Genomic DNA, 17,895 nt, shown 5'->3' with positions numbered 1-17,895 from the left:
TTCCCAGTGAAGGGAGACTCATTGTGCTTTCCTGGGCTGTGACAAAGCTGGGCCACATCATCCCTGGTGCGGCTCACTCACAGTTGAGGCCTTTGTTATCCTGTGGCACAGTGGGGAGAGGATGCTGGGAAGGCCTCATTATAGGCCTTTCGGTGAGTGGTTCTTAGTTGGTCATTGCCATCTGCCTGCCCCCTTGCTCTTCAGGCCAGTCACATTGGTGAGACTCTCATGCAGCCGTTGCATGTGTAGTGGACCTTGTAGGTGGACAGCTAGCAGGAGCACAGGCGGTCCTGTTTCAGAGAACTAATTCTGGAGGAAAGGAAAAGCTACTCCTTCTGTGAGGCCGCGGGCAGAGATCATTCTGTTATTTTCGTTTATACAGACATGTTCCCCTTTCCCAACCTGCTAATGTCTTTCCCTGAAGACCGATATGATTTTAGAGGTACACCTCAGGACGAGGTACCACGAATCACGGATTTCTAAAACGGGTGAGCATGCGTCTTTCCTGTCTCTTGCAGGTAGTGTCATGCAGCATAGTCTTATCTTGTCGAAAACCTCTTGTCTTGCTTTGAACTGGGGGGGAATTACGCTGTTATCCACGAGGCCGGAGAGCTCCCAGCTTGACAAGCAGTTTCTGTTGAGGACACCTGCGGCCAGTGCACAGAACAGCCATTGTTCCCTCTCTGAGAGCAGAGCTGTGGCTTTTAAAGCCTGGAGTCGAGTCTTCTCGTTTCTTCCTGCCTGAATTTCGGTTTCAGTGGAACAAATTCCTGTCTGTTCTGATTTTGCTGATACAGATTTAGCAGGTGTGTGTGACTCATACATGTGTTACTTCTGAGGGTGAATGCTGAGGTATCTCAGTGGTAGAAGGAGCTATGTACAGGGTCAGAGTTGAGGCACCCAGAGTGAGCTAGACTCAGATGCCAGCTTCCTTGGAGTATAGCTGAGGAAAAGCATTTGACCTCTCTGGACATGGGCTCTCTTCTCTCTTCTCTCTGGGTGCGATCACCAAGGCCCCTAGGATTAAGATTCTGCCACTGTGCCCTTTGTTTCTTGGGATGCTTAGAGCCTCCAGGGTGACTAAAGACCTTGGTACTGTGAAACTGTTAACTCTTCCTAGGAGGGGCTTTTAATTAAGGGATGGGCATGTGGCAGGCTACGGAGAACAAAATTTGGGTAGAATTTTCTATCTGTGGTAACTTTGTGGAATAGAGCAAGAAACGTTTCTAGGACAATATTGTTTGTCAGCCTGAAGTGTTACTGCACACTGGGGTTTTTAATTTCTGAGTGAAGAGCTGCACAGTGATACCCTTCCGTGGGCTGTGTGGGACCAGGAGTCTTTCAGATCTCTTTTTTTTTTTTGTGCTGATTTTGAGATATTTATATAATGAGATATCTTGAGGGTAAGATCCAAGTATAAACAAAAATTTAATCTCTGTCTCATGGCACCATATACATGTACCCTTAAGGTAAATTGATACATTGTTTTGGAGAATTTTTCTACATGAAACAAAGTTTCATATCACAGAATTTTCCACTTATGGCGCCATGTTGGCGTTGAAAGCATTTTAGGTTTTAGAATATTTTTAATTTTTGTATCAGAGACGACCAGTCTGTTCTGAGTTTAGGTGAATAATTGTTCATTTATTAGCCCTTATTCTGATAAAATGCAGTCTACAGAGAAGGTGAATATAGATAGATGTCCCAGTCTTGTTTTGCATTCTCATACTCTTAAAGAAACCCTAAAAAATTATAATTGTGGAAAACATATATGTTAATTGTATATAAACTGCAAAGCATCAAAAGGGAAATAGAAATACATTCTAGAAATGCCATTATTCATGTTTGATGTCTTTAGACTATCCATGGGCTAGTCCATGCTTATATGATTTATTATCTTGATTTCTTTGGTTTTGGGGACTGAAGTTTCAGGTGAAGGTAGAGATTAATATGATACTATTTCTGGCATATTTGTGAGGGGTTGATGGATACTGTTTTGACTACAGAAAAAGAATCGTAGACTGATCTCTGAGAATAGCATTGGTCCCACTCCTTGCATAGGCTTTCAGTATTTAGAATGTATAGATGTTGTCATAGCTACTAGTATAATTAATGCTAACACGTGAAGACTTCTTAGTCTCTTAGCTCTTACTGCTCAAGAATTGCTGTCAGAAGATTGCCTCATTTGCTTGTTGGGAGCGGAAATTGTTGGCCCCGATATTATTCTGCATCAGTTATTTTAATAGCAACTGTCTGAGTGTCTTTGATCACTGGCGCTAAGGTGTGGCTCTGTAGTGGTTGAGTAGTTATAGATTGCTTTTATGGGGATTCAGTATACATTTGGTAATATTTATGGATATAATATATATTTGATAATAATTATGGATACAGTGTCTATTTAATGATATTTATGAATAAAGTATACATTTGACAATATTTATGGACACAGTATATATTTGATAATATTTATGAATAAAGTATACATTTGATATTATTTATGGATACAGTATATATCTGATAATACTTAAGGATACTATGTACATTTTGATATAGTATACATGTAGTAATATTTATGAATACAGTATACATTTGGTAATACTTATGGGTACAATATACATTTGATAATACTTATAGCTTATTTATTGAGGATTGGTTTTGTACATAATTTCCCCTATTAGGAAACAAAGATGTTTAGTTTCTCTTTTGTTGTTCAGCCCATAAAATTGTGGCACTTTTCACACAGCAATGAAAATACATTCTGATTACTAAAGGACACAAAGCTTGCTTTGTGGTTTCTACTTTGGTGTCTTTGTGGTGTTCTTTGAAGTTCTGAAATGTTTTTCGTGTTTGATTGAGATTAAATCTGGGTTTCATTTTGCTTTTTTGAAACATATTGAGCAAGTTAATTTTCTGTTTGAGTTCCTAAGGGGAATGACTCCAGGCCTCTGTGTCCCAAGAATTCAGACTTGGTCCTGCCAGAACATTCCTGTGGTTTTCCATGGGGCAGATCAGTGTGTTCATGAAATTTTAGTTGTAGCTTGTACTTTCCGTGGTTAATTAAAACATCTGGCTTGAAAACTTTCCACAGACAGAGGGCATCACCGGTCAGAGACCCTTCTCAGGAATGAGTCAATGCTGCAGCCTTCACCACAGTGGGCCCAGCTTGTGTTTAGCGTACCTACAAGAGTGGCTTCTGTTCATTGAGGATTTTAACCCTTTGGAAGGTCTTGCTTGGGTTATGGTGGAGAGAGAGAGAGGAAGAGAGAGGGAGAATGTATATGAATGAGAACATCAGACCTAGTAATGGCTCCCTGCCTTTGCCCCTCCAGGTTGGAGCATCTGTGGGGGAGCTGCTGTGCTCTCTATCCCAGCATGCTGTGGTCGGATCTGCCCAGCCCTGGACTAGAGACCTCTGCTGGATGGAAAATCCATAAACGAAAGCCCCTGTGAAAAGCTGACTCGGACGCCGACTCAAGTGCTCCCAGGTTGGTGTTAGGTGGGTCTGGCTGGGAATGTGGTTCTGTTCTTTCTCTAGTATTTGGAGCCAATCCTAAATGGTCATCACCCGTTAATTGAGAGATTCCCAGATCCATGTCAGCGAGGCATCCTGATTGCTTTCTCCACGTAGTGTGTTGTTTTCTTTCCTTTTCTGTCCTTTGCCTCATCCATCCTCTTTCTTCTCCCTTTTCTCTCTCACATAGAAGAAGATCTTCAGTACAGATAGGAACAGAGGCCACCCAAATCGGCCCCACTACTCTTGGGTTTGTAATAGGAAGAAAACTGCGTCCTCACTCGAGGCTATATAACTTATCCAGGTTCATCCTTGGAAGGGTGGCTCATTTCTCCTGGGGTCCTTGGCTGTTCACACTGTCTGACAAAATTGTTATACTTGCTTTTCTGCCCAAACAAAAACTACTGACCCATTCAGTTTTAGTAATTTGTACATTTGGCATTAAGATGATCGTATAGAAAGGAAATGCCCCCAAAACAGTAGCATTTAGATGAATGTGTGATCATAGTTCTGTGTATCAGAATGAAACAATGTAGGATTCTTTCTGAGGCCTGCATGTCCAGGGACAGGACTCAGTGGCGGGGTACTCTGCGTGAACGAAGAAGACTTGTCACTAGGAAGGAGGATCCAGCAGTCTGAGCTTATGGCTTTGCTCACCCTGCATCCTTAATGAATCTTTTCCCTCAGGGTATTACCTCCCCACCCCCCCAGGCCACACTGTTAGCCTCTGGAGGAGAGGACTCACTGACTCACGCTGGGCATGTGACTTAGGTCTGTCCAGTCATGGTCACAGTGATCAGGGTTTGGAGGCCTCAGTACTGTCACTGAAAAATATTGAAAAGAGCCTTTTTCTGTTTATGAGTTTGCTCAGCTGGAGCTGCTGGAGGCAACTTTAGGAGCAATAAGTTGATTAGAGAAATCAGCAGAAATATACAGGGAGGAGCAGAAGTTGGGGAGGATGGATATCATGAATATCCACACATATGAACATACATGCATAGGTATGAACATATATGTACACAGAAATTCATGTACACATACAAGTATTCCTAGATAGCATATACATATATCCACATATACCTGTACACACATATATACATATATACACATACATGCACAGATACACATAGGCATGCATGCATTCTAACACAATCAAATAAGCAGACATACATGTACCTGTGTGCTTGAACTTCTGCCCCCAAATTAGCCCTAAGGCAGCATTTCTTGTTTCACTTTTCAGACAGATTAGTTGGTGGGTCAGGTGACTGTCACATCTGAAACACCCTGATGACAGTGGCTTCCAGGCTGTGAGGTCTCAATGTGAAATGACTGTGGGGTAGTGTGTTTTCATGGGGTCAGGGTAGAGAGGGCAGACCAGTGTGGAGTCATAGAATGGGCTGCTTGGAAGCAGGGATGGAACTCAGTTCTTCCGGTGGTGGAGAGACTGGGAGAGAGGGCCGTTAACATGGGAGAAATAGGATTTAGGTTTCAGGAACATTTGAAAATCTATTTAACTCAATTACTTGCTTTTTGAATCTAAAAGGAAGGCTTCCTAGAGCCTATACTTAGAGCAAATTGCTGATAAGGAAGATAATTCCTTATGCTAGTCGTGGTGTCTTATTTACTGTAAATACAGTGGCTGGGGAGCAGCCAAATGAGGGGTTGTCAGGAAGCTGCCCAGAGTTTAATAGCCTGGGTAGGGCTGCTGCTCTCACCAAAACCTCATCTGGCTTCCATCCCAGCCAATCCGAGCACAGCGGTGAGTGCTGAGACTGCCCTCGCCCAGTCCTGTGACTATCAGACTTTATAGTCATTATTTGATCTTGTTAATTATCATTACTTATTTTAAAACTAGTAGACTTCTGCAGGGAGTAAGTTTGGCTATGAAAGAATGGAGCGGTTTCTGTGTAACTCCTGCTGCCTCTTTCCCTGTTATTCCTTATGTCTTACATCAGTTTGGCACGTCTGTTAGTACTGATGTAATTCACTGAAGTCTGAACTTTATATTAGGTTCAGTCTTAATGTGGTATATTCTGATTTTTTTCTTGTTGTGTGGTTGGTCTGTTCTGTGGCCTGTGATAATGTACCCTAACACAGATAGAATTACACTATTTAGGTTTTTGTTAACTTGACACAAACTAGAGACACAGGGAAAGGGCACGGCCACTGAGAAATTGCCTCCATCAGATTGGCTGAGGGCATGTCTGCGGGGCCATTTTCTTGACTGCTGATTGGTGAATGAGAGCCCAGCCCACTGTCGGTAGTGCCGTTTCTGGGCGGTATAAGAAAAATAGCCGAGCTGTGGTTTAATTGCATTTTGAATGTTGAACCAGCCCTTTGATAGCGATCACAGTGACGCTATCTCAGTATTAAGAGTGTTGGTTCATGAACTCGTGACATGGAATGTATCTCCATGTTTTTCAAAGGTCTGGGTTCTTTGAGCAGCAATGTGTTGTTTGCAGGGTCCTGCTCTTGTACTATAGAGTTAAGTTTATTCCCAAGAGATTTTTGTTGTTGTTCTTTTTGTGCCTTTACAAATAGAATTTTTTTAAAAATTCCTTTCCAGATTATTTGCTAGCAATATATGGAAGTACTGTTGGTTTTGTGTAATGACAACCACATTATGCTTGTTTCTAAGCGCTGATGGTGTTTAATTAGATGTGTGATTTTCTTAGTGTTGTTTTCAGAGCAGATCACGTCTAGTTGCATGTCTGCAGCCACTCCTGGACTTTCTTTAGAGAAATGACTGTTCAAATCTTTTGTCTGCTTTTATATTGGGTTGTTATTCTTTCGTGTGTGTGTGTGTGTGTGTGTGTGTGTGTGTAATATTTGCACACATTCCCTCCATTACCTAATCTCCGACTGTGTTTGTTAACTTTCTTGATGAAGTCTCTCTTCTGCGTGTGTCCTGGTTAGGGTCATGGTTGCTGTGATGGAACGCCGTGGCCAAACGCCATGTGGGGAGGAAAGGGTTTACTTAGCTTCTGCGTGTGTCCTGGTTAGGGTCATGGTTGCTGTGATGGAACGCCGTGGCCAAACGCCATGTGGGGAGGAAAGGGTTTACTTAGCTTCTGCGTGTGTCCTGGTTAGGGTCATGGTTGCTGTGATGGAACGCCGTGGCCAAACGCCATGTGGGGAGGAAAGGGTTTACTTAGCTTCTGCGTGTGTCCTGGTTAGGGTCATGGTTGCTGTGATGGAACGCCGTGGCCAAACGCCATGTGGGGAGGAAAGGGTTTACTTAGCTTATGCTTCCACAACGCTGTTCACCACAGAAGGAGGTCAGGGCAGGAACCTGGAGGCAGGAGCTGATGCAGGGGCCGTGGAGGGGTGTCGCTCCTGGCTTGCTTCCCATGACTTGCTCAGCCTGCTTCCTTCCAGAACCCAGGACCACCAGCTCAGGGGTAGCCCCACCTACAATGAGCTGGGCCTTCCCCCATAGATCACTAATTAAGAGAACGCCCTCAAATTTACCTCCAGCAATGTAAGATGTAATTTCTCTTGTAGGCAATTTTCTCAGTTGAGGCTCCTTCTTCTCTGATGATTCTAGCTTGTGTCAAGTTGTTGTAAAACTTGCCAATGCAATATCCCTCAGTGATACGATGTAAATTTTAATTAATTCTAAATTACATCACTATAGAAAACTATATATGTGTAATGTTTTTACTAATGATATTTTTAATGGTCAGAATCTTTTGATTATAATGAAGTCCAGTTCATGTTCTTTTTTCTTTTAAAGGCTCCCTTCCATTCCCTCCTCCCTTCCTGTCTCTGACTCTCCCTTTGTAGGTAGCACAGACTAGCATGAAATTTGTTAGGTAGTCCAAGCTGTCCTCAGACTTGGGATATTCCTGCTCTGCCTCCAGAGAGCCAGGATTGCAGGCACATGCCGGCATATAAAGCTCATGACTCTGATGGTATAAAACTCTTGGCCTTCACTAAAGTTCAGAGATATTCTTGTTGCTATTTCTTAAAGCGCTTTTATTATTTAGGCCTTACATCTCAGTCTTTGATCCATTTGAGATTAATTTTTACTAATGCTGGACGGTCCAGACTACCTTTGTTTTATTGTTTTGCATATATATTCTAGCACCATTTGCTGAAGGAACTCTTATCCTCTGCTTGTCATGAGACATTTTAGCAAATCGGTCACTCATAGATGTGCAGCTCAGTCTGTTTGAGTTGCGTGCTTATCCTTAGGCCAGTGCTTTTCGTAGTGCAGGTTTTCTATGAAATAGATTTGAGAACTAGACTTTCATTGCAGCCCATCCATTTCCATCAAGCAAACAAACAAAAAACTTGTTACCTTGGTGACATTATATCTGCATCTCTTCCATTGTCTATACTAGTGTCTATGAGCTTTTCTTTGACATACGTATGAGAATCTGAGACGGTAGACGACAGTTCAGAGCCAGTCTTGGTGCATTGTGTAGAGGTTGCTGTATTTGCTGCCTTGTCTTACTGTCTTTATTTTGGGCACTGGGTAATGCGCCCGCTCTTTCCACGACTGAGCTCAGGCTCTACCGCTGAGCTATGGCCCCAGTCCCGTGTTGCTCAAAATCTGAGCAAAACTTTGCCTTTCATGAAGATGACAAACAGTTTGATGCCCATTTTCTCTTTGACTCAAACGTCAAATTTTCCATGAGTCTGCCTTAATCATCTTTTGAAACTGAGAAAAATATAGGCGGTGAGCAAAACCTCTTACCTTTACTTTGAATGGCTTTTTTTTGGGGGGGGTGGCAGGAGCTAAACTTAGAGGTCCAGAAAGATTGATTCACTGAAGTTATAGCACATTTGCATTTGTGAAGTCTACAGGATATAATAATTTGACCATAAACACAAAATGTGGTCATCACTGAGCCCACGAAAGGATTAAGAGTGAGGCTGCTTCTATTACCAAAGGCCACATTTGGTGAATACGTTGATAGAGTACTTGCTTGGAATATTATATATTTTATATTTTACTTCTCTGTGTAGCTTTCAGATTCCCTTTTGAGCTGTGATAGATACCATTTGTGAGTGACACGCAGTCCATGCTTATGTGTTTTAATGTAATTACTGATAGGAGAACAGACAGTGCTTTCTGAGTCCCAAACTGATCTGAGATGAATAAAACATTTAGTCTGATTATACCGTTCCAGTAAGTTCTATATTTTTTACACGACAACTATTCAAAATGGAAGTTACAAACTCTGTGAGCCAAGAAGTTATCGATTCCCAGTTTCATTCACTAACAAAAGTGGCCTGTTGAATGTTTCCGCACGGACAGTATCTAAGCAGGTAATTGATTTAGTAAGTGAGCATCAGCACCGTGCTAGCTCACACTAGAAAATTGTTCTGTGTACTTTGCCCTCTCAACCCTCTTTGAGAATGAAAGAAAATGGCTTTTTTTTTTTCATTATAACTGTTGGTAACTAAGGCCCATCTGAGGACAAAATGTAGTGTCTCAGTAAATTATTCCATACTGATTTCATAAGCTATGTTTTCTTGAGGATACTTAGGTTGTAGTGCTAGTTTGCTCCCGCTGTGCCTCGTTTCTGGTGTCTGGCTGAAGTGTCTGAGTGACAGGATAGCTGGACAGTAAGTAATTAGGGACGTCCCCAAGATCTGTCTCAGAAATAAAATGGCTGAAATGCCAGCCACAGCTCTTTGCTTCTCAGTTCTGGATTCTCAGAGAGGATGGAGCATGACCACTGATCCTGAGCAGGCGTTCACTTAGGAGAGAGGAAGGATGCTGAGGTAGATCCGTTTATTGAATGCAGCTCTGCTGAATTCAGAGGAATGTGATAAGATGTGCCCTGCAGAAAGCTGTGTTGGAGTTCCAGGAGGAAGCAGCCCTTAGCAGAGACAGCCTGGGGCGAGCCCTTCTGGGGTTGGAGAGTGTGTTCGAGTGTGTGTCATGTTCACTTGAGCATGCCCAGTAGACTGGGTACTGAAGTGCTTCTCAGTTTTTATCTTTACATCATACGGGGAGGCAGCATTACCTCCATTTTTCAATGGCTATCTTATATCTATTTATTTCTTATATCTACTCACTTAAATTTGAACCCAGGGCCGGTGAAGTAAGTGACTCAGTAGGTGGAGGCACTTGCTGCCAAACCTGATGGTTTGAGTTCAGTCTTCAATGATTCCACGTGGTGTAAGGAAAGAATTGATTTATGTTAGTTGATCTCCCTCCCCCCCCTTTCTCTCTCTCCCTTTCTCTCTCTCTCTCTCTGTCTCGGTCTCTCTCTCTCTCTCTCTCATCTCTCATTCTTACTCTCTAATACAAAATAGTTCATTGAAACCAGATTTTTTTCCTCTCAAGCTCTGTGGCATACCCATATAAATAAAACACCCTTACAAAGTGGGTAGCATATATGCAAACTCTATGTGTCTCTGTACTTCTCTTATTTCTTAAAAATGATAATTAATGAGTTAGAAAGACTCCACCAAAGTACTAGATGAATAAGATACTTAGGAATTTCCAGAGACAGTGCTAAACATGAATGTAGGCTAAGCCCGGGAAAATGGCCTCTTGTTATTTTTGAGGAATTAGTGGAAGGTAGAGGGTGTGTGTGTAGGGGTCTCAAGTGGTTTTTACCTGTGGAAAACGCCTTGTCTGAATCCCAGAGGTGGAAATAAGAACGCAGACTGTGTCAGCAGTCTCCCTGTGTTTCTTGGCAGATGTGTGTGGTCCAGCCCTGCTCTCCATCAACCTGCTGGGAGTTACCTGAGGTGGTGTGGTTGTGGGGGGAATCGGATACTCCCAAGTAGTTGCTTAGACAAGGGGGGCCCGTTCCTGGCTGCCCAACACTCTGACTGGGCTCCACATCTCTGTGGGCGCCTCCACTTTCTTTGTGTGGACTGCTCTGAAAGCTGTCTAGAATTTGACAATGGCAAGGATCAAGATCTTTTACATCCGATAGCACGAGACTGTGGTCTGTCTACTGCGTTTCTAGTAGTTTCTGCTGGTGTTGTTAGTAAAGTATGTGGTCGATGGCAATCTATCCCCTCCTTTTCCCCTGCTCGGTGTGTCCCTTTTAGACTGTAGAAAGCGCGGATGTGAAAGCTGAGCTGCTTGGGACCCTTCAGAGAGCTGAGATAACCAGCCACTGGCTCTGCAGGAAGCAGTGCCTAGCCAGATTCATGGAGTCTGTCTGTTACCAGCTTGACTTTGGTAGCTGCGGCTTGCTTGTCTGTCAGGTCTGTGATGCAGCTGGAGACAAAGCAGGGCAGTGTGATGCTTAGAAGCAGAAAAGGGACTGGTGTGACATCAAGTTAACCTCTAAAACAGATGCTGTGGGACCCCAAGATCATCAGTGGTTTCACCAACAGCCTTGCTAGACTGATGCCAAGGTATTTGTGTAAGCTATACTGTAGCATGGTTGTAGTGAGTGAAGTCTGATGGTGGCTTGCAGAGATCTGTGATACGAACACACACATACCGTGAGAAAAGGTTTTACAAATTCATGTGTTGTGCCCACCTTCTTTAAGGCACATATGCTGGCAATGTGTGTTTTCACCTATTGGTACTCTAGAATGCTTCTCTTCTCTCTCTCTCCTTCTCTTCCTTTCTCTTCCTCCCTTCCTCTCCCTCCTGTCTTCTCTCCCGTCTTCCCTCCTTCTTATGTTTGTTATAAAATCCTGAGTAATTTTAAAAACATTGAGACGTTTTCCCCAGAGTTTATTTTTAGTTCTTCTTTTCTCTAAATGCAGAAGAAGTGGGTGATTGTGTGTGTGTGTGTGTGTGTGTGTGTGTGTGTAAGAGAGAGAGAGAGAGAAAGAGAGAGACAGAGAGAGCGAGAGAGAGAGAGCGCAAGAAGAGGGGCAGATTCAGCAAACATTGTCTTAAAACTTTGTTGGGTAGAACATTGTGAGCCAAGGATGTCGCTGGGAGCAGCGTGCTTGCCTGCCTCCCTGCCATGCGTGAGGCCTGGGATTGATCCTTAGCACCAAGCCCAGCAGCCGCTCAGGTACTTACCCGTTGGAGCGGAGAAACACAAAGGAACAGGTAGGTATGTAGTTAATATGACTGAAGGACAGAGAAGCCCCTGGTGCTGAAATGCGCAGAAGGCACCATTCTGCCCTCTGTTTGCTTGAGTCATGTTTGCTCTTCTGACTGCAAGGCCGGGATGGCTCTGGGAGGTCGATCTGATTGCAGAGGAGAGAGCTGTTTGCTCAGAAAGGCCTGTGTGTTGGGACTGGAAGTATTGATTGATTGATGCTCAGGTAAAACCACTTCGTATTGATTGATTGATGCTCAGGTAAAACCACTTCGAGTCTAACTGAATTCTGCACAGGATTTTGTATTTTTCTTAATTAAAATCCCTAGGTAAAGATCACAGGTCAACTCCCTTAAACTCCCTTTTTTTTAAGGGGGGAGGGGCTTGAGACAGGATTTCTCTGTGAAACCCTGGCTGTTTCACGTTCTGAACTTATTCTGTAGACCAAGCTGGCCTTGAACTCAGAGATCCGCTTGCCTCTGCCTTCCCAGTGCTGGGACCAAAGGCGTGCGCCACCACCGTATAGTTTCCCTTTTCTTTGGTATGATTTCTGTCCTGATTTGACCGTTGAAATTTAGTAATAGATATGAAGATGAGGTTTTCAGACTCTAGGCAGTGATACTTCAGAGGACAAACCAGGGGCTACCCTGTCCATATCCACATTTCAGTAATACTTGATTTAAAAATTGATATGTAAGTTTTCTAATGTCAACAAAACTTAGGAGACTTTTAAAATCATAAACTGGTTTGATAAATACCTTGATTGATTGATTGATTGATTGATGCTCAGGTAAAACCACTTCGAGTCTAACTGAATTCTGCACAGGATTTTGTATTTTTCTTAATTAAAATCCCTAGGCAAAGATCACAGGTCAACTCCCTTAAACTCCCTTTTTTTTTTTTAAGGGGGGAGTGACTATCCAATATTTTGGTTCATCTTTCTTTAGACTTCTGTAATAATACCTAATTTTTTTCCACTTTAGTTGTGTTGGGAATTTTGATCCCCTGTTCAAACCACTTTGAAAACACAGTGCAGGAATTGTATTGTACTGTACTAAAGTGTGCTGCATTGGGGCAGATTAAGAAAGAATACAGACATGCTTCCAAGCTCTAGTCTGGCAGAAAACTGACAGACCTGACTTTCACAGTGTCTCCTTCCTACTGCCCCATGGTCTAGTCTTCATTCTCCCTGGCCTGGCTGACACAGTGACCTCCTAGCTGATGGCTCTGATTTGATTCCCTTCTGTCTTTATCCGTTCTCAGTAGAATGACCCTGTCAGCACTCAGAATGTCCATGCTATTTCCTTTAAGAGCTAGGATAACTCTTCTCCATCCTCATAGTAAAAGATGAAGTTCTGATAATTGCTTGGAAGGTTCCAGATGCCAGATGCTTTGACCTCTAGCCTTGTCCACTATGCTCTTCCTCCTGGCTAACTTCTCTAGCCCTGGCCTTTGGGCTCCCTGGTCAGGTTTCTCCTCGGGGGCCTTTGCACTGCTTGTTTCTTCTGCCTGTGTTTTCTTATCTCCCCATCTCCATGGTCACTTCCTCTTTCACTTAAGTCTTTGTCCATGTTAAACCCTGCTCTGTCTGATTTGAAAACTGCAAACTCCCCCACACCCAGCCCCAGTTCCTGTCACTATTTTCTCCTTGTGGAATTTACCACCTTCTAACACACTATATTCTATCCCTCCCTCCCTCCCTCCCTCCCTCCCTCCCTCCCTCAGCATGTGTTTGTAAGTTTTCTAAAGACAGGAATTTTTCTTTGTTTTTCCTTGCTGATATATCCCTGCCATTAGAATCCTGCTTATTGGGGTGCTCAACAAATATTTATGCAAGGACTAAATAAGGAGCTTTCAAGTGGCCCTTGAAATCTACTGAGTGTTGAACACTGAAAATTTGAAGTGGGGGAAAAATAGAGCTCTACCCTCAGCCATCGAGGCCAAGTATATGTACTTCATACAGTGCATCCAGGCTCTGCGAATAACAGCCAAAGACTCAGAGGTTTTCCTTTCTGAGCCAGGTCGAGACAGCTGATGTAACCCTTCCGAGGCACTCGCCTTGTGATAATGCATTTAGATGGGAGCAGCCAGGGGAAGGATAGTCTAGGGACAGGAATGTGCCCCCAAGTTAAGTACAGGTGAGCCATCAGTGCTGTTGGAAGGGCGTAGGTAGTAGGGGATGCTTTAGGTAAGGTTGGGATGCAGAGTGGGACCAGACTGAGGGGTCTCGAATGCTGTGCACAGGGGCTTAAGTTCTTGTGTTTATTGCTCTCTCTCTGTGTGTACATCGAGTGCTGTGGTGGGTGCTAGGGCTCCAGGGGTGGGCTGTCCTGTCCCGCCTTCAGTCTCTATGTTCGTCCTCTACAGAGGGTATGCAGTTGATGGTTAATGGAGGAGACATTGGGGTAATGCTTAGAGGAGACCAGGGGTGCCCTGGAGGAACAGGGCTGGGAGGGTTTGGTGAATGCCAAGTGGCATGGATAGAGTTCCCTGGTTCACAGTGAGGACTTGTGATTGATGGGTACTGATTATGTTGTCATGGGAAAGACATGGGGAAGAGGCTGGGGATACCCACCTGAGGTCTCCAGAGGGATGTGAAGGAGAGTAAAGAATATGAAATACCTGCTCCTATGTTTTGTCTTCAGACTGTAGCCTGAAGATACAAGCGCACAGCTGGGGGCAGGGGTAAGCATTTATAGACTACCTGTGGGCGGTCTATGGATGTGGTGAATTGTGTGTGTGCGTGCATGTGTGCATGCGTGTGCGTGCATGCGTGTATTTGATATCTTCTTGAAGGAATGCATTCAGTCAAGAGATAATGCTTAAGTAGAAAATTCCTTAGCAAGGCAGCAGTTTATTTAGTAAAGCTAAGCTGGAACTGTAGCACAACTAATAAAAACCCGAAGATAGAAATTGGGGTTCAACCTGAAGATCAGAAAAGCAAAACACCCAGCCACTTGCTCTTACCTCTACCTCAGTCCTAAATGGCAATCCTGCCTCCAGGAATATCAGAATGAGATTGTGTCTGAGAGCTGTCTCCTGTCTTATATTCCTCTCTAGTGCTGGGATTAAAGGCATGCGCCACTACCGCCTAGTGTCAATGGCAAACTAGCTTGGCTACTAATATTAAAGGTGTGTGTCACCACTGCCTGGTCTGTGAAACTGATCAGTGTGGCTGTTTTACTCTCTGAACTTGAGGCAAGCTTTATTTATTAAAATACAAATGAAATAACACCACAGGGACCCACTAAACAGGAACATGGGTAGGCTTTCCAAGGCTGGGAATGGCTTACCAGTTTCTGCACTGTGCACTTTAAGGGAGTTTTTATGAATATTTATTAGATGGGTGTTAGAGTGTCCAGGCTTTTATGGCCCTAAGCTGAGAATGCTGTCAGGAACCCCTCCCATCTCTGTGGTCTTCAGCTGGAAGAGCCTAGCCATTTAGTGTCTGGGATCTGACCAGCCCAAGTTACAGTAGTACAGCAATCGGCTCCGTCCTTGCTCTTGTCTGGTCAGCCTGGCTGTTCAAACCCAGCTCCAGGCCCCTCTGTTTGCACTCCTCGGTGTTCTCAGCCTCTCTGTTTTAAACCTCATATTTTACCGTCTATTTTAATGTACATGCTTGTTTTTACTCTAGGGCTAGGACATCCGTGGGAGGAAGGACAGTCTTGTCTCTTAGGTGCTATATGTCCAGACTCTGCTGCAGTGCCTGGAACCCATCTCAGCAGATGTCTCTGGGATTCCTGAGCAGCGAAGGCTGGGGGTCAGAGCTGAAGTTATCAGCTTTTAGAAATCTTCCATGGAAAGTAGAGGATTTGGAAAATGAGTCAGGTTGTCATTTTGATTTTCTAGTTGTTCAGCCTAGAGAAGAAGCCATCTTATAGACTGTATTAGTGACTGTTTAGCTGCCATGATAAAACACCCCGACAAAGCAACTTAAAGCAGAAAGGGTTCATTTTGGCTTGTCATTCCAGAGTGCATACAGGCCATCATGGTGGGTACAGTAGTTCCTTTTATACTGTTGGGATAAAATACCATGGTCTAGGCAGCTAATAAAAGAAAATATTGAATTGGGCTTATTGTTCTTAGGGTTAGAGTCCATGACGGTGGCACATGGCCACGGGAACAACTGAAAGTGTCCATCTCAAACCACTAGCAGGAGGCAGAGAGCACCATGGGAATGGCGCAAGTCTATTGAAACTCCAAAGCCTATAGCTCCTCCAACAAGGCCACTCCTCTTAATCCTTCCCAAACAGTTTTGTCAACTGGGGACCAAAGTATTAAAGTGTATGAGCCTATAGGGGCCATTCTCATTCAGATAATCACAGTGGGGAAGGTGTGTTGGTAGGAGTACTAGGCTGGCCTGTCACATTGTATCAATCACCAGGATGCAGAGAGAAGAAGAACAAAGAGGGACTTGGGTGTAAACCCTCAAGGCACAACTTCATGACGTACTTCCTTCAGCAAGGCTCCACCCACTAAAGGTTTCATACCTTCCCAAATGGCGCCACCAGCTGAGGACCAAGTGTTTGATCATATGAGCCTTTGGTAGACGTTTCTTGTTCAAACTACAGCACAGACAGTATTCTTGGTTTCATCTCTGGTAGTATTATTTGTTGAACCTGGTGTTATGTTGGGGGCAAGCAATCTAGACTAACACAGTAAAGGAAGTAAAAGGGGAAGTGGCTGCAAGAAAGGCATGCATCCATTAATGTCAGGTGAATGCCCGTGTGGATTGTCTGAGATAGTCTGTGAACTAGTGCTCAGCCTTCCTTCGGGTATTGCTCCCTTTCCCCCCAGAGACTTCATGATGGATGGGATGGATATGAAATGAAGTATTTCGTAAGGATAATAAAAACCACATTTGTCCTTGTTAGTCTCTTTAGAGCCATTCTGGGACATTACAGTGTGTCATATCCCTTTGTTATAAAAGAATAGCGGTGCTTTCTCTAAGCAGTGACAGCGGTGATGGGTTTATCGAGTCCGTGTGGCCCTCGTGGCACTGATGAGCACAGATAGAAGCACAGCTTTACCATGCAGTGGCTCTTAACAATGTCATGGGCTCTGTTGTGCCCCATCAGAATTCATGTGTTGAAATCCTACCTTACAATGGAAGTCTGTTTGGAGACAGTGTCTTTGAAGAGACAGGTAACTCAGATGAAGATAAGGGCCATAGAGGTAGGGTCTGTTTCAGCATCAGAGGTGTCTGACAAGCAGAGGAGATTGGGTACAGGCGTAACAATGGAACAAGAGGTGAAAACGTAAGGGGGGAGCCACCCTCCACACGCTGTAGAGAGAGGCTGTAGGAGAAACCAACTCTGCAGACTCCTGACCTGAGACCTCTGGGCTCCAGCGTGGTAAGAAGAGTAGATTTCTGTTGTTTAAGGCAGTCCCTCCACCCGTCGGTAGCACCTTATGACAATGGAAGCTACAGCTCTGCTAGTACCACAGCCCTTGGGAGCCACACAACATTTCCCCATGGGTCTCTAGGCCCCCCGTCCAGAAGGCCAAGTCCACGTGGGCATGTGTAGGATTGACAGGCAGCCCTCGTTCTGCTGCTTTATTCTCCATTCCTGGTCCATCCATCCACCCTCCCTCCCTCCCTTCCCCCCTCCCTCCCTTTCTTCGTTTGAAGCTGCATGCCAGCATTTCAGTCTCCCCCCTGAAACTCCATTAGAGTGAGCTGAAGCCAAGGTGTTTACCCCCAGCTTCTGTGATGGGAAGCCTCAGCTTTGTTCATGTGCACGGTCTGAGACTCAGCAGAGTGGATGGTAGGGGTTGGAGGGCTCCCTCTGGCCTGTTTATTTGAGTTTGATTTACATGGAAATTTTTCAAGAAGCAGAACACTTGAGAGGACTTTCAAAGAACTTGAAAAAAAAATTCACTTAACATTTCAGTAGGTTTGTTTTCGTCCTGGGTAGGTAAGTCTGTTTGTAAGATGATGAGTGGTAGTAATTAATTCTTTCTTGTCTGGTTGCTGGGACACCCAGGGCGAAGCATTCTTTTTCTCTACTGTGTCTCCAAGGTCAAGTATGGGTATTTGATGTTAGTGCCCCCTCTGTTCCGTGTGTGGTTATTATAATCATAAGGAATGCGGTTTCCAACTCTGTATTTTCACATATTGCTGTTATGTAAGAGGAATGAGACTGTCATTATTGCACAGTGAAAATTTGAATCATCTGCTTCAAGTTATGAAAGATCATCTTTTGGCCTCGCCTTTGCCCAGCCTGGTCTGTTCTGCTAGTTTTATGGCCCATGGGGATGGATGACCTTGAATTCCTGCAGCACCTGTAGTCAAATAGTTCTTATTGTGGGGCCCACAGAAGAGGGTGTGCTTGGAAGAGCTGGAAAGGTCATGAAAGCAGCACATGGTCGTCTTGATATTAAAACATTATCTTATAC

At 44.0% G+C, this 17,895-nt stretch overlaps 1 protein-coding gene across 16 annotated transcripts in view; it reads left to right on the top strand.

The window, feature by feature from the left end:
• Apbb2 (amyloid beta precursor protein binding family B member 2) overlaps positions 1 to 17,895 on the top strand; it is a 337,583-nt gene that overhangs the window by 79,500 nt on the left and 240,188 nt on the right. For 14 of the 16 annotated variants that reach the window (XM_026785195.1, XM_013350791.2, XM_013350789.2 and 11 more), the window contains exon 2: positions 3,330 to 3,485. The gene's annotated coding sequence lies outside the window, so the exon portion shown is untranslated. Of the gene's footprint in view, positions 1 to 265; positions 489 to 3,329; positions 3,497 to 17,895 lie in introns of those variants that run through there. The other 2 variants (XM_026785182.1, XM_026785183.1) reach the window with 2 other exon arrangements.

Source organism: Microtus ochrogaster, linkage group LG1 (assembly GCF_000317375.1).
Source record: "Microtus ochrogaster isolate Prairie Vole_2 linkage group LG1, MicOch1.0, whole genome shotgun sequence".
Lineage (NCBI taxonomy): Eukaryota > Metazoa > Chordata > Mammalia > Rodentia > Cricetidae > Microtus > Microtus ochrogaster.
This window is presented reverse-complemented; position numbering and strand designations above follow the sequence as displayed.